General features: G+C 51.8%; 1 protein-coding gene across 8 annotated transcripts in view; it reads left to right on the forward strand.

Annotated features, from left to right (window-relative positions):
• Positions 1-1,556: 1,556 nt before the first annotated feature.
• LOC101939156 (C-type lectin domain family 2 member D-like) overlaps positions 1,557-15,368 on the forward strand; it is a 54,925-nt gene continuing 41,113 nt past the window's right edge. For 3 of the 8 annotated variants that reach the window (XM_065564155.1, XM_065564153.1, XM_065564157.1), the window contains exon 1: positions 12,652-12,905. The gene's annotated coding sequence lies outside the window, so the exon portion shown is untranslated. Of the gene's footprint in view, positions 1,751-5,223; positions 5,527-12,651; positions 12,906-12,939; positions 13,158-15,368 lie in introns of those variants that run through there. The other 5 variants (XM_024112657.3, XM_024112662.3, XM_042846588.2 and 2 more) reach the window with 4 other exon arrangements.

Below are 15,368 nucleotides of genomic sequence, written 5' to 3' on the forward strand. Positions count from 1 at the left end.
TTGACTTTTTTAGAGTTAGTTTTGGTTTGTTATTTTTACGGAGACAATTTGGCAAAACTGAGATGAATTTGCCAAATATTCTGGTGTCACCGGATCTGCATTTATCACCTGGGAAAAAAAGCTTTGTGTGAAAAATGTCACCCAGCTGTATATACGGAACCTGTGTTTCAGACAGCTCTATTGTGGCAGAGATGTGGTGTTGAGCTGTTAGCTGTCCTGGGCCCAATTTGTTAAGTGCGTTGGGAGATCTTAGGCTTGATGTGATATTCTCTGGGGAACCAGTGCAGAGAGCGGAGGATGGGAATCCCCATTGCTAAGCACACGTGATGTCGGGCTTCGAAATCTCATTATACTCTCCTGTGGGAGCTGGCTTCATGCTCAGAGTGATTGCACTGTTATAGTACAGATGAAAGGTACCCAGAGCACATACGGATGCAGCCAGTAATCAATATAGTCAATCCCAAGTGTTTAAAAATCATGGATCAGGTCTCTGAATAATTAAATTGGCTTCAAAATTATGAGGGGTTTTTAAAAATAAATTGTAGAGGGTACTTTTATTTGACTAATGGTTTCTGAGCATTTAGGGCCCACTCTGGTCATGTTTTCAAGCTGTCCTATGGAACTAAAAAGGCAAGGAATTTGCTTTATAAAAGGAATGCTTAGATTCTTATGTAATCACATGACTCCAGGAGCTGGCGCTTTAAGAAAAGCACCAAATCTTGTGAGGCTTGTGATAGAATTGTGAGAGTTGGCAACACTGACAATGATTTAATTTAATTCTTACACATACAACTTTAGCTTGCAGCTAGAGCTGGCAAGAAATCTTTCCTCTCCTGGGGAAAATTCCCAGGAAACTGGAGGGAAAAATAATTTTTGTCAAAATGTTCAAGGGGGAAAAAATGATGTTTTGTGAAAAACAGGAAATAAACACCATGTTTTGTTTTCAGGTTGGCAACAGAAACCTGCTTTTTATCTGATATTGATTCCCCCCCCCCCCCCCCCCAGCCCCCTAAAAAACTGCTGTAAACCAAAAGAAAACAAAATCAGCTGAAAATTGAGGCATGTTCAGGTTTGGGCCCAAATTTGCTCTTCAGGGAAAAGTCAAAACTTTTCAGGGAAACCAGAAAATGTCCATTAAAAAAACCCAAACCCTCATTTAACTGAAAATCTAAATTTCCATCAGAAAATTCTGCTGGTTAAAAGTCAACCTGGCCTAGGGCTGAAGGAAGCACATTGCAAAATACCCTGCTGTGTCAGCTGGGGAAAGCAAGTTAATTAGCAGTGAAATGACTCAACCCCGTCTATGCTGCATCTGCTCCCTCTTCAACTTCTCTTCTACCACCAGCCACAGCATCTCATTCTGGGCAACCAACCAGCTGTATGACTCACGAGATGTTTGTTTGGGGAGGACCAGGAGGTCTGAGCAGAAAAGAGGAGGAGCTGCATGTATCAGGGACTCAGTTATTGGATCATACAGAACACGTGCATTGAATGGGGCTGTCTCTACATTCATCTCTCTGCAATTAGCTGCCACCCTGACTCAGTGCGTTCTGTTCATTTTCTGTGGGAGGAAGTTTGCAGGGATGGAGTCTCAGCGGATTACAAGTGATTTGCAAGGTCACCGTGGAAGTAGGACAGAGAGCGATGGGCTCAGAGGCCAAAGGACATTGGGGAGCGTCAGAGATTGGAATCGGAGTTTAAAAGCCTGACACTGGTGGGATGCCCGGGGGAAGATTCAGCGGGCACTGAAGTAAGAGAATCTGTGTGTGTGTCTTCAGGGCCATGCTCAGGGTGTCAGAGCGTAGGTCCCCACAGTGGGAAGTCCCGTAAGAAGAGGGGTGGGGAAAAGGGGTCCGGCCAAGACAGCACAGTGGCAGCCGGAGTACTGTGTCCAGTTTTGGTCACCGATGTATAGAAAGGATGTAGAGAAATTGGAAGGGATCCAGAGGCGAGCGACAAAGATGACCCAAGGGATGGAACGCAAGCCCTCTGAGCAAAGGCTGAAGGAACTTGGTATGTTTAGTTTGGAAAAGAGGAGATAAAGGGGCATATGACAGCAGTCTTCAAATACTTGAGAGGTTGCCATAAAAAAGAGAGAGAAAAGTTGCTCTGTCTTGCCACAGAGGTAGAACAAGAGGCAATGGGTTCAAACAACAGCATGGCAGGTTTAGATTAAACCTCAGGAAAAACTTCCTAACTGGAAGAACAGCAGAGCAATGGAATAGACGCCTCGGGAGATGGTGGAAGCTCCTTCACCGGAGGTCTTCGAAAAGAGGCTGGAGCCATCTGTCTTGGGTAGTTTAGACACAACAAATCCTGCATCTTGGCAGAGGGTTAGAGTGGATGACCCTTGTGGTCCCGTCTAATCCTATGGTTCAATGAATCCAGCCCTGTCCTCTGAATGGGTTTGACATCTCTGAGCTGAAGGGACAGGATCTAGCCAGCAGAGGTCGCTGCTTCACTCAGTTCAGAGAGCTGCACAATGAGATTGTGCTACAACAAACGGAGACAGGGAATGATGTGGATGGGGGGGGGGGTGGCAGTGAGGTGGTGTGGGACAGAGCGGGGCAAATGCACGTGGGATGGAAGGAGGAGGGTTCAAAAAGGCCCCCGTGAGACCACAGACACAAGTCGAAGCTCTGTCTGGCACATCGTCAAGGGGCTGCTGGATTATCCCTGAGAGAAGGGACCCTGGAGGGACATGGCACTGGGACAGAGGTGCCCATGGGAACAGTTCCCTTTTCCCCTCTAACCGCCTGCCTTGGGGGGCTGGGTGAGCAGCGGCTGCGCTGATCTTCTGTTGTAAGCTGACGTCCAGGTGCTCAGGGCGTTGGCTCCCCCTATCTCTGCCAGTCACAGTAAGGATTCATCCACCGCTTACTGGGAATGGGTGGGGTTCATGGACACCCCCCAGGGCTGGAGCCAAGGGCTTCTCTACACTGCTGGCATCTGGCCCTGTGCTGTACTGAGCTCCCCACTAGGCACGCCCTGCTGGGGTCAATGGTTACTAACAGCTGTAGCACCTGGCGACCACAAATGAGATCAGGGCCCCGTTGTGCCAGGCGCTGCACAGACACACAGGGAGAGACAGTTCCTGCCCCAGCTGAGATCAGGGCCCCGTTGTGCCGGGCGCTGCACAGACACACAGCGAGAGACAGTCCCTGTCCCAGCTGAGATCAGGGCCCGTTGTGCCGGGCGCTGCACAGACACACAGCGAGAGACCGTTCCTGCCCCAGCTGAGATCAGGGCCCCGTTGTGCCGGGCACTGCACAGACACACAGCGAGAGACAGTCCCTGCCCCAGCTGAGATCAGGGCCCCGTTGTGCCGGGCGCTGCACAGACACACAGCGAGAGACAGTCCCTGTCCCAGCTGAGATCAGGGCCTATTGTGCCGGGCGCTGCACAGACACACAGCGAGAGACAGGCCCTGCCCCAGCTGAGATAAGGGCCCGTTGTGCCAGGCACTGCACAGACACAGGAAGAGTCAATCCTCCCTGCCCGTAGAGTCTGGCGACCTGAGCTGTGGAGACGTTATGACTTGGCCAAGGTCATACCGGGAGTCAGTGGCAGAGTCAGGAATTACATCTAAATTTTCCAGATACCATGGCAACGCCTGGAGCGCCGAGCCAGCCCTTCACAACATGGCTGCCCCTGGCCAAAACTGCTCAACGTATCCAGAGACTTTGGCTTTGTTCTGGGATCAGGGTTGTGCTGGTTTCACAAAAGGTGCATTTTTAAATCCCTTTAGTTAAACTGGTGCGAAACCCAGCCTGACTCCCCGTGTTCCCACGTCAGGGAAATGAAACTAATTGTTCCCCTTTTTGTAACCAAAGCAAGTGGTGTTAAAAGCCTCCGTAGCTTAACTGAGACATGCTCCGTGTCTGCTCCCTCCCCCAGCTAGTCTATCATTCCTCACTAGAAGAATTGCTAATGCGGATTTTCATAACAATAATTGTCCCTTTTCTTGTTCCCAGGCGTTAACAAGCAGTGACATAACTCACAACATTAATATTTAAGGGACCATCTCCCTTAGTGCCCAGGCAGATAAGTTTGTATGATTGTTTCAGGCTGTCTGCAGACTCAGGCAGAAGTCACAGCACCTGTTATAGTCGGGGCAGTTCCTATAGGAATTGCTGGACTGGATCCGATCAGATCCAAGATCCATCTAACCCAGTACCCTGCCTCTGGCAAGTAACTGATGCTTCAAAGGCAAATGTAAGTGCAGCAGGAGATGTGGGTTAATCTGACCCCATATTAGGGCATACCTTGGTCTCTAATAGTTAGACTGAGCTATGCCCTGAACCAGGAGGTTCCCTGCCACAATTTGTTAGCATGAACTATTGTAACTCTGGGAGCTCTTTTTATGCCCAAAAGGGTCCAATCCTTTTTGAATGTTGCAAAGTTCCAACATCTTCCTGTGGCAATGAGTTCCACAGTCTAATTATGTAAAATTACATGTAACTCAGCCTAGATCCACTGCAGTCACTTAATCCCAGCTAGTAATCTAGCCTGGATGGAGGAAAACTGGTTATGTTCTCCTTCAGACCAGCTGGGTGTCTGGGATGGAGGTGTGGCCACACCAGTTGGAGATCTGGCCCCATTGACTCCAATGGAGCGACACTGACACACACCAGCTGGGATCTGGTGTTTGCTGTCCTGTTGCACTCAGTGACCTGTGGGGAGCTAATTAAGTATTTTAGGAAAAAGTGTGAGGGGCCAGCAGCAAGAGTTGGTGGCCGCATTCTGAGGCCACCAAAATTTTTGTCCTGAGAACCCCTGTGCTAGACCAGGCTGCCTCTAATGCAGTGCCCCCGGATCAGGTTAGCCCTTTTGCCACAGCAGCTGGGAGCTCATTTGTGGCTTTCGGGTTCCCTCTGTTCCGTGGCCTTGTGAGGGCTAATTCCCACATGCAAAAATAACTGGGCTGGTTAGAGTGAAGGTTGCCAGAGGACCCAGCATAGAATCATCGAACTGGAAAGGACCTTATGAGGTCACCTAGTCCAGCCCCCTGCACTCAAGGCAGGAATAAGTATTTTCTAGCCCATGGTGTTTGTCCAACGTGCTCTTAAAAATCTCCAGTGCCGGAGATTGCACAACCTCCCTAGTAGGGTGACCAGACAGCAATTGTGAAAAATCGGGACAGGGGTGGGGGGTCATAGGAGCCCATATACAAAAAAGCCTCAAATATCGGGACTGTCCCTATAAAATAAGGACATCTGGTCACCCTACCCCCTAGGCAATTTATTCCAGTGCTTAGCAGCATCCCAGAGGGGCTAGCAGAGACAAGCGAGATCATACAGAGTTAATCATCAACTCTGTCCCTTCATCATTCCCCCTTCTCCTCCTCACTGACCCCTTCTGCCATTACCTCTCAACAACCAATGGGAGAATGAGTGGGAGGGCTCAGGAAATAAAAGGGAGGAGGGGCTGAAATGGTGCAGTGCCAGCAATCTCTGGGTCCTACAGATGAACCCTGCATGGAGCAGGCCCAATTCATTTAACTCGCTGCAGCTGCTTGGGATCAGGGTAAGTGGTGGCTTGTGTCCAGGGGAAGTTTGGGGGTGAGAGGAGTTAGTGGATTTCTTAAAGGAATGTGGTTGCTGGAGGCAGAAGAGGGAAACCCCCCTTCAAACCCCCAAGGGTGTGGGGAAAACACCCGAGAAGGGACTGAGGGTTGGACATCTGCGGAGAGCGGATCTGAGGGTGGAGAAAAGGTGTGTTCAGGGCGGTGAATTGATCGGCTTGGTGGCGTTTCTCTGTGTCAGGCTGACCCTGGGACGCTGCAGCTGATCGGCTGCAGGATGGCAGGGGTTGGTCTGTGTGGAACAAAGAGCCGGGCGCTGGCAGCACCTTCCAGCATCACCTCCTCCAGCTCAGCTCTGGCCCTGTGCCCGGGGCGTCTGGCAGGTTGGCGCCTCTTGTGACTGATGGCCCAGAGAAAAAGAAATGAGTGTGTGTGGGGAGAGGGGGAGCACAGAGCAAGAGGCAATGGGTTCAAACAACAGCATGGCAGGTTTAGATTAAATCTCAGGAAAAACTTCCTAACTGGAAGAACAGCAGAGCAATGGAACAGACGCCTCGGGAGGTGGTGGAAGCTCCCTCACGAGAGGTTTTCGAAAGGAGACTGGAGCCATCTGTCTTGGCTGGTTTAGACACAACAAATCCTGCATCTTGGCAGAGGGTTAGAGTGGATGACCCTTGTGGTCCCGTCTAACCCTATGGTTCAATGAATCCAGACCTCTCCTCTGAATGGGTTTGATGCCTCCGAGCTGGAGGGAGAGGATCTAGCCAGCAGAGGTGGCTGCATCACTCAGTTAAGAGAGCTGTACAACGAGATTGTGCTAGAAAAAACGGAGACAGGGAATGCTGTGGATGGGGGGGGAGGGCGGCAGTGAGGCGGTGTGGGGCAAATGCACGTGGGGTGGAAGGAGGATGGTGCAGAAAGGCCCTCGTGAGACCACAGACACTAATGGGAGGTCTGTCTGGCACAACAGCAAGGAGCTGCGGGATTATCCCTGGGAGAAGGGACCCTGGAAGGACATGGCACTGGGACAGAGTTGCCCATGGGAACAGTTCCCTTTTCCCCTCTAACCGCCTGCCTTGGGGGGCTGGGTTAGCAGCGGCTGCGCTGATCTTCTGTTGTAAGCTGCCGTCCCGGTGCTCAGGGTGTTGGCTTCCTCTATCTCTGCCAGTCACAGTAAGGATTCATCCATCGCTTACTGGGAATGGGTGGGGTTCATGGAGCCCCCCCTCACCCCCCCAGAGCTGGAGCCGGGGGCTTCTCTACACTGCTGGCATCTGGCCTTGTGCTGTACTGAGCTCCCCACTAGGCACACCCTGCTGGGGTGAACGGTTACTAACAGCTGTAGCACCTGGAGACCACAACTGAGATCAGGGCCCCGTTGTGCCAGGCTCTGCACAGACACACAGGGAGAGACAGTCCCTGCCCCAGCTGAGATCAGGGCCCCGTTGTGCCAGGCACTGCACAGACACAGAGGGAGAGACAGTCCCTGCCCCAGCTGAGATCAGGGCCCCGTTGTGCCGGGCGCTGCACAGACACACAGGGAGAGACAGTCCCTGCCCCATCTGAGATCAGGGCCCCGTTGTGCCGGGCGCTGCACAGACACAGGAAGAGGCAATCCTCCCTGCCCGTAGAGTCTGGCAACCTGGGCTGTGGAGACGTTATGACTTGGCCAAGGTCACACCGGGAGTCTATGGCAGAGTCAGGAATTAAATCTAAATTTTCCAGGTACCATGGCAACGCCTCGAGCACCGAGCCAGCCTTCTTCACAACATGGCTGCCCCTGGCCAAAACTGCTCAACTAGGGTTGCCATATTTCCACAATCAAAAAAGAGGACACGGGGGGGGGGGGGGGGGGGAGCCCCACTCTAGCCCTGCCCTGCCCCATCCACTCCCTCCCACTTCCCACCCCCTGACTGCCCCCCTCAGAACCCCCAACCCCCCCCCCCCCACTCCTTGTCCCCTGACTGCCCCCTCCTGGGACCCCTGCCACTAACTGCCCCCTAGGACTCCACCCCCTATCTGAGCCTCCCCGCTTCTTGTCCCCTGACTGCCCCCTCCTGAGAACCCCCCCACCCTAACTGCCCCCCAGGACCCTACCTGTCCCCTGACTGCCCCGACCCTTATCCACACCCCCACCCCATATTCACACCGCCGCCCCCAGATCTGTGAGAGTGAGGGATCATTTTCAGGATAGGTTGTAGATCTTTGTAGATCAGTTAATTGCGCTCACTTTGTCCTGAGCCAGACGCAGCCGGAGTGGCACTGTGTGTGTAGCTGAGCCTGGCGTGTGGGTGTGTAGTCAGTAAACACCGTGATTGGGAATTCCCCTGTGCCTGTGTGGATACTATACACTATTTTGTTGTGCAAAGAGCAAAAAATACAGCACAGTTCCTGCCCGGGAGAGTTTATTATCCAAATAGACAAGACAGGGGGAGGGGAAGAGACGGGCCCAAGGTCACACAATAGAGAGGGGGCAGAGTCAGGGATAGAAATCCAATTTTCTGAGTCACACTTAAGCCCCTTCGTTTTCAGTTTAAACCGATTTTTACCAAAAAATTCCCAGGTTTTACAAAAAATATTTTTCATTTTTTTTTTTCTGATTTTTTTCACCCTACTTTTGTATCATTCATATATGTAAAATATAACTTGTTTTATGCGGAAAATACAATACATTGTGTGCAATCTATGTATTATGATAGTACATTACTGTGTGTGTATATGCAGAGCTGCCTGTTGAAGTAAGGCCCCCAGACCTGCACAACTCATAAAGTGGCGAGGGCCATATTACTCCAAAGAAAACAGCTGAGGGCCGAACCCCCCCCCCCCCCCCCCCCAGTGCCGCTGAACCCTCCCCTGGGCCACATCCTCAATGCCAGGGGAAAGGGAGTGGGGGTTTCCAAATGAAGGCAGGGCCGGGGCATCTGTGGGCGGATGGGAGCCAGGGGCCGTACAGAACAGATGGGCAATTGTGGGTTGGCTGGATCACCTCCCTTCCTATGGGGCCTTATGCAGGGAGAGCCGCAGCCATAACCAGCCCCCCCAGCTAGCAGCCGCTCCCTGCTCTGCTCAGATGGGCTGGGGGGAGGATGGAGGGCTCTCAGCATGGTGGGAAGGAGGTACCCTTGTTTTGGGAACAGCAGTGATGGGGTGGGTGGATCTGGGAATGGGGGGAGGGAGGCCCCTGGATTTGAGGGGTGGGGCAGGAGGGGAGATCCATGCTTGCTGGGGGAGGGACGGAGGCGGCTCATTCCATGGGGAAGGCAGACAGCAGAAGGGGTCTGGTTTGCAGCAGGCAGGCTGGATCCGGGCTAAGGGAGCAGGGTGGGAAGAGGAGTCCGATGGCTGTTTGCAAAATGAGGGCCTGAGTCGGGGTGCAAAGAGGCTGGAGGGGAGGGGTCAAGGCCCCCCTGCTTTGGGAATACCCCAGAAATCCCCCTCACCAGTGCAGGGGCCTTTCCACGGCCAGACGGGAACAAGCTGCCCCTCCTGGCCTGTGTGTTACAGGCTGTTCCTCTGCACCCGACGCACAGAGGATCTGGGTTGTTTGAGCCCAGCTCAGCTCACACTGGAGCAGTTCATGCTGTTAGTGCTGGAGATCTGGACTCAGTCCCTGCGGTGTCAGCCAGGCCAGCAGCTCTCAGCCCTGTAGCGCGGCACCTGGCCAGAGGCCTGAAAATGAAGAGGCCGGGCTTGAGGAGGCCAGGGAGGGGGAGAGACGTGCAGTGAACCCCGAATGTTTATTCACCTTCTGGTCTGTTTCTAGGCCTTGTGGCCAGCGAGAAAAGCTGGAAAACATGAATCCGAAAGGCCGAGAAACCAGGAGGCGAATAAACAGAGCCCCCCTTGGAACTCCCAGCAGCCAGCGCACGCTTTTCTTTTTCACTGATTTCCAGATCTGTTCCGGTCTCTTTCTCGTTGCCCAGTGTTCAGAGCCATATAAAAATGCAGGGCCTAATTATCGGCTTGTAGATTTTACGTTGCAGTTTGACAGGCGTTCATTCTATCGCAGCTCACGGCTCTCCATTTAACCCACGCCTTCGGATGCAACGTGCTCTTACTTGAGGGACAAAGGCAGGGCCGTCCCTTCCAATTATGGTGCCCTACGCAGCCCGAACACCTGCTCCCCCCTGCTCCCTCTGTGGAGGGTCTGGGCTGCGCTCCAGGCCTGCGGGGCCATGGAGGCAGGAGCTGTGGGGGGCTGCTTTGGGGGGCCCCACAGGCTCAGAGCGGCCCGGGGGATTAGCAGGGGACCTGGCGCCAGGAGCAGGAAGCGGAACGACCTGTCCCCAGCCTACTCCGCTCTCCCCGCCCCAGCTGTGTCACTTGGGGGAGGGGGCTGGGGAGAAGGAGTGCCCCCCCCTCCCACACACACACACTCGGGAAGCAGAGCGACACAGCGGGGAGCCAGCAGAGTGGGGCAGGCTGGGGCTGGGCTTCTCTGTTTCCTGCCACCGCCGGTGAGTGCAGGGGTAACCCTGACCCCTGCTGCCAGGCCCCCCTGCTGCCTGGGCCTCGTCTGTCGCTGGGGGAGGGGGCTTGGGAGTAGGGGTGGAAAATGGGGGTGGGAAGAGGCGGGACAGGAGCACAGGGAGTTGTCCTGGGCCCTGCACCCACCCAGGAACGCACAGGGGGCTCAGCTGGGGGATGGGGCTGGCCACCGGCGCTGCCACATACGAAGCAAGCAGCTACGTAGGGCACCATGACATTTGGGGCAGCTGCGTATTCTGTGTATGCAAGGATGGCCCTTGGCATATGTTGGTTCTGCTAAATCTCCAGAGGGTGGGAAAGGTCTAAATGCACAGAGGTGGTGGGAAGTCCCTGGAGTTGTTTATTCATCTCAGGCTTTGTCCCTCCCTCCCCCACTGACAATCCCCTGGCTCCCAATGACAAAGATAATGTGTATGAAGTTGATACTGGGAAAAGACTCAAAGATATTAAATGCATCTACATCAGCTGTTGCACAAAAATAGTAAATGTTGACATAGTTCATGGTTTTTGGAGCCATTCTCATGACCGTTGCTTGTGATGTTTGAGTCCTGGGGTTATTTAGGAATATTGAAATATTAGCAAAGGGTGACGCTTGCCCTCTGGGGACTGGCTCCTCGTGGGATAAGAGGGAAGATCCTTTTATGGATTGAGAACTGGTTAAAAGACAGGGAACAAAGGGTAGGAATAAATGGTAACTCCTCAGAATGGAGAGGGGTAACTAGTGGTGTTCCCCAAGCAGGGCCAGCTCCAGGGTTTTTGCTGCCCCAAACAGCCCCCCCCAAAGCTGTGATCGCGATCTGCAGCACTTTGGCGGCAATTCAGCAAGAGGTCCTTCGCTCCCGGGGGGGATATAATAGAGGTCTATAAAATCATGAGTGATGTGGAGAAAGTGAATAAGGAAAAGTTATTTACTTGTCCCCATAATATAAAAACTAGGGGCCACCAAATGAAATTAATGGGCAGCAGGTTTAAAACATATAAAAGGACGTTCTTCTTCACACAGTGCACAGTCAACCTGTGGAACTCCTTGCCTGAGGAGGTTGTGAAGACTAGGACTATAACAGGGTTTAAAAGAGAACTGGATAAATTCATGGTGGTTAAGTCCATTAATGGCTGTTAGCCAGGCTGGGTAAGGAATGGTGTCCCTAGCCTCTGTCTGTCAGAGGGTGGAGATGGATGGCAGGAGAGAGATCACTTGATCATTACCTGTTAGGTTCACTCCCTCTGGGGCACCTGGCACTGGCCACTGTTGGCAGACAGGATACTGGGCTAGATGGACCTTTGGTCTGACCCAGTACGGCCATTTCTTATGGTTCAGCTGCTGATCCTGTTTTCTCATGTTGCACATTTCTTGTCTTGCATGGGGCTGAAGGCGGTTTGATCTTGGTGGAAGGGATTGCGATTTGTTACTTGCCAACCACCAGTATGCTCGGTGTGACGTTGTGCAGTCTATATGGTTTTATAAAAACTTGATAATAAGTCAATATAATGTAACTGAGATAGTTTTAGAGAAAATACGGTAATAAGTGAATGTAAGTAACTGGGATATGCTTCACGCAAAAGGTCTCTTGTAAGGTATCATTACAAAGCTTATAATCTACTGAGTGTGATCATCCGATTTGTATAAATGTACCACTCTCGTATCTAAAACTAGAAATATAAAATGTAACTCTGAGGGCCTATTGTAATTGTGTAAAGTGTGGACCATTAATGATGGTTTGGAATCTTGATGACTCCCATTGTCTGCAGATGGCTGTATTTACCTGTGAGTCTTCCTGTATACGTGTGTGCTGGCAAGTGAGTAATGAAGACTTGCAGTGACATGTGATCATGTCACCTGAACTGGAATCCATCTTTAACCCGGTGCTTTTCCGGGGGGGGGGGGGGGGGGGGGGTGGAAACCCAGAGGGACAAAGGGTTCCCACCTTATGCAAAAGATATGTAAAGGGGTGGAAGAGAACAAGGGGAGAGAGGAGCCATCATGAAGAATCCCCTAGCTATCACCTGAGCTGCAACAAGAGCTGTACCAGGGGAAAGAATTGTGCCCAGGCCTGGAAGGTGTCCAGTCTGAGAAAAACTTACTGAAACATCTCTGAGGGTGAGATTATCTGTATTTAGTTTGATTAGGCATAGATTTGCGCATTTTATTTTATTTTGCTTGTGACTTACTTTGTTCTGTCTGTTACTACTTGGAACCACTTAAATCCTACTGTCTGTATTTAATAAAATCACTTTTTACTTATTAATTTACTCAGAGTCTGTATTAATACCTGAGGGAGCAAACAACTGTGCATATCTCTCTATCAGTGTTATAGAGGGCGAACAATTTATGAGTTTGCCCTGCATAAGCTTTATACAGGGTAAAACGGATTTATCTGGGTTTAGACCCCACTGGGAGTTGGGCATCTGAGTGCTAAAGACAAGCGCACTTCTGTGAGCTGTTTTCAGGTAAACTTGCAGCTTTGGGACAAGAGATTCAGACCCTGGATCTGTGTCTGGAGCCAGACAGGAGTGTCTGGCTCAGCAAGACAGGGTGCTGGAGTCCTGAGCTGGCAGGGAAAACAGGAGCAGGGGTAGTCTTTGCACATCTGGTGGCAGCTCCCAAGGGGGTTTCTGTGATCCAACCCGTCACACTTGGAGCTATACGGATTAATTAAACCCCATACCCCTTCACCCTGAAGAGCTTACAGTGGAAATCCATGATGAATGGATGAGATGTATAAACGGGTGTACTGTGCTCATCTGGCTATCGGTGCTCGGTATCCCAGCCCAGGAATACAAACTATAGATCTGATCTGAGTGGCGTGTGTGTGAAGGAACACAGATGTCAGTCTGCCATTCGCTTCAAATCTGCTGTTCCAGCCCTGCCTCTCTGGTAGCAGCCAAGTTGATGGTGGGTGGAATTTCCTACTCCAGGTGTGGGGAGTTTAGGAGGTGTCTGTTTGTCACTGCAGAGTCTGGGCCTCCCGAATAGGAATGAAATATTCCCTCACCAAGCAAGCGTTATCACGGGCCTGTCTGGTAGGACAGAGCTGAACTGACTAGCCCAGGGTCATGCCAGGAGCTTGTGACATTGCTGGGAACTGAACCAAGACCTCCTGGTCAGCAGATCAGTGCTGTCACTGTCATTTGTTGGGACTGAGAGGTAAGATATAGAGGGTAGCACTAAAGGGCACATCTACACTGCAATGTAAGCCCAGGGTTAATAGAACTCGACTATGTTTAACTTTACTCTTTACCTCATATTTACGCTCCTGACTTCTCTTGTCCATTGTTTTCTTGTTGTTAACAAATGGTTCCCCGGGTGTTCTCCCTTTTATCATAGCTGGTGCAGACATTCTCTCTTCTAGCGTACTGTCTCATTTGCTTATCTTAGCGCAAGCATTTCTGCTGATCTAGTTACCTCCCTAATCTTGTCTTCCAAGAAATGAGGCCTCCCCCATTTTTCATAGCTTGTAGCTGAACATGAGTAATGTTGGCTTATCGCTGGGGTATGTATGAATTTTTTCACATGCATTGTTTTATTTGCTGTAAAATGCCGTTTCAGTTGACCAGAAGCTATTTGCAAATTTGACACCATTTCACCAAATAGTTTGGCCATTCCCCACCCCCCCATTGACTTAGGTGCCATTCACAAAATAGTGGGGCAGGGGTAGATGCTGTCATAACCACTGGACTAAAAGTCCTACGGGGAGGATGTTCACAGAGGATGGAGCAGGGATTTCTCCCTCCTAGGTGCCCGGTTCCATAGCCCGGTAGCTGGGACGTTCTCACATGCTCTCTGGCCCAGTGAAGATCTGAGTACTTTATATGGCGTCAGCAGGAGCGATTGGGAGGTTCCTGTCCTAGGACACCCCACAACCCGACCGTCTCCCAGGCGCTGCTCTAACCACAGGGATAACGGTGCATGACCACCTCCGTCTGTTCTGTGACTCTAGTCCTGTAAAAAGGCCGGGGAAGAGGGGTCCTGGTGATTCCGTCTCTTCCCCAGGGGTAGCTGCTGCTGACCTGATCGCATTGGACCCCACCTGCTCCACAGCCCGATCCCTGGAGCTCCAGTGGCTGCTCCCACCCCTGCTCTTGTCTCTGCCCCCAGCAGCTGCAAACCCCCCAGCCTGAGCGGCCTGACGTGCAGGGGCAGAAACAGATCAGCCCCTGCACTATTTCCATTGCGGAGGGGGCGCTATCCCATGCCCCCCGTCCCCACCCACAGCCGTTCTGCCACCCCTGCCCGGGGGAGGGTTACAGAAATACCTGCAGGAACTAAAATCACGGGGCGGGTGGGGTGTAAATGAATGCAAAACGCTGCCAGGTAACTGACTCTGGAGAAGTACCATCCCCCGGGAAATGGCAAAAACTGGGTTTGATCGGATTCAGCTGTCTGTTAACTACTGCTCATTTATCTTCTTCTTCCGCTTGTTTTTTCTTTTTTTTTCCCTGGGAACTGATGCAAATGTCCGTGTGCATGCAAACGTGGCTGATATGAGTCAGGCCAACGAATAACAGGTACATTACACATGGTATCCTGTTTCTTGTGCTTTTAAACAAATTGGATAGCCAAATTTTTAGTTTATAGCCTGTTTTTCTTCAGGAGGAGAGTCTGAGTGGGGGGTTGGGAAAGGTTTTAGGCAGACGCTCTGCAGTGATGCAGACTGCCGGGCGTCCTGACTGGTCTTCTTAGCCTGGGGCTGTTTGGCCTACAAAAGCGGACAACAGCCAGTGCATTGAGTCCAGCGTGGGCGTAAGCTAGGACAGTTCTGACTCAAAGTCCTGGGACATCAATGGGCCCCAGTTCCAGCCCCGTCCATTGTCAGGGCACTCTGCTCATTCTACTCCCACAGAGTTTGGTGCCAGGCTGCGTATCCACGTTGCAGACAGACAGAGCAGCTTTGGGGGATAATGCTGTTTGCTTTGAAGTGCCTACTGCGGGTTTCATGCTCTGCAGCTGCTGTTACTAGGGGAACACGCTGCTGGGTGAGTTGATCTCATATCTGATCCAGTTCCTTATTTTAGCAGAGCTCTTTGTTCAGACCTAGGAGCAAACACATTCCTGGGATTCTTTACCCACTGCACCACCTGGCTTGGTTTTTAAGCAACAGGGCGAACGATGGGCCCAGTTCACGTAGCCCATTTATACCAGTGCAGCGTAGCCACAAAGCCTGGCACCAAACTGTGGTGGTAAGACTTGCTCGTGACAACTGAAGGGTCTGGAACTGGGGCCCATTGACGTCCTACGACTCTGAGACAGAGCGGACAAGATTGATGGATTCCAAGTCACAAGGGGCCATTGTGATCGTGTAGCCCGAGCTCTGGAATAGCACTGGCCAGAGAGCGGCCCTGGATGAATTCCGGTTTG

Source organism: Chrysemys picta, chromosome 12, assembly GCF_011386835.1.
Source record: "Chrysemys picta bellii isolate R12L10 chromosome 12, ASM1138683v2, whole genome shotgun sequence".
Taxonomy (NCBI): domain Eukaryota; kingdom Metazoa; phylum Chordata; order Testudines; family Emydidae; genus Chrysemys; species Chrysemys picta.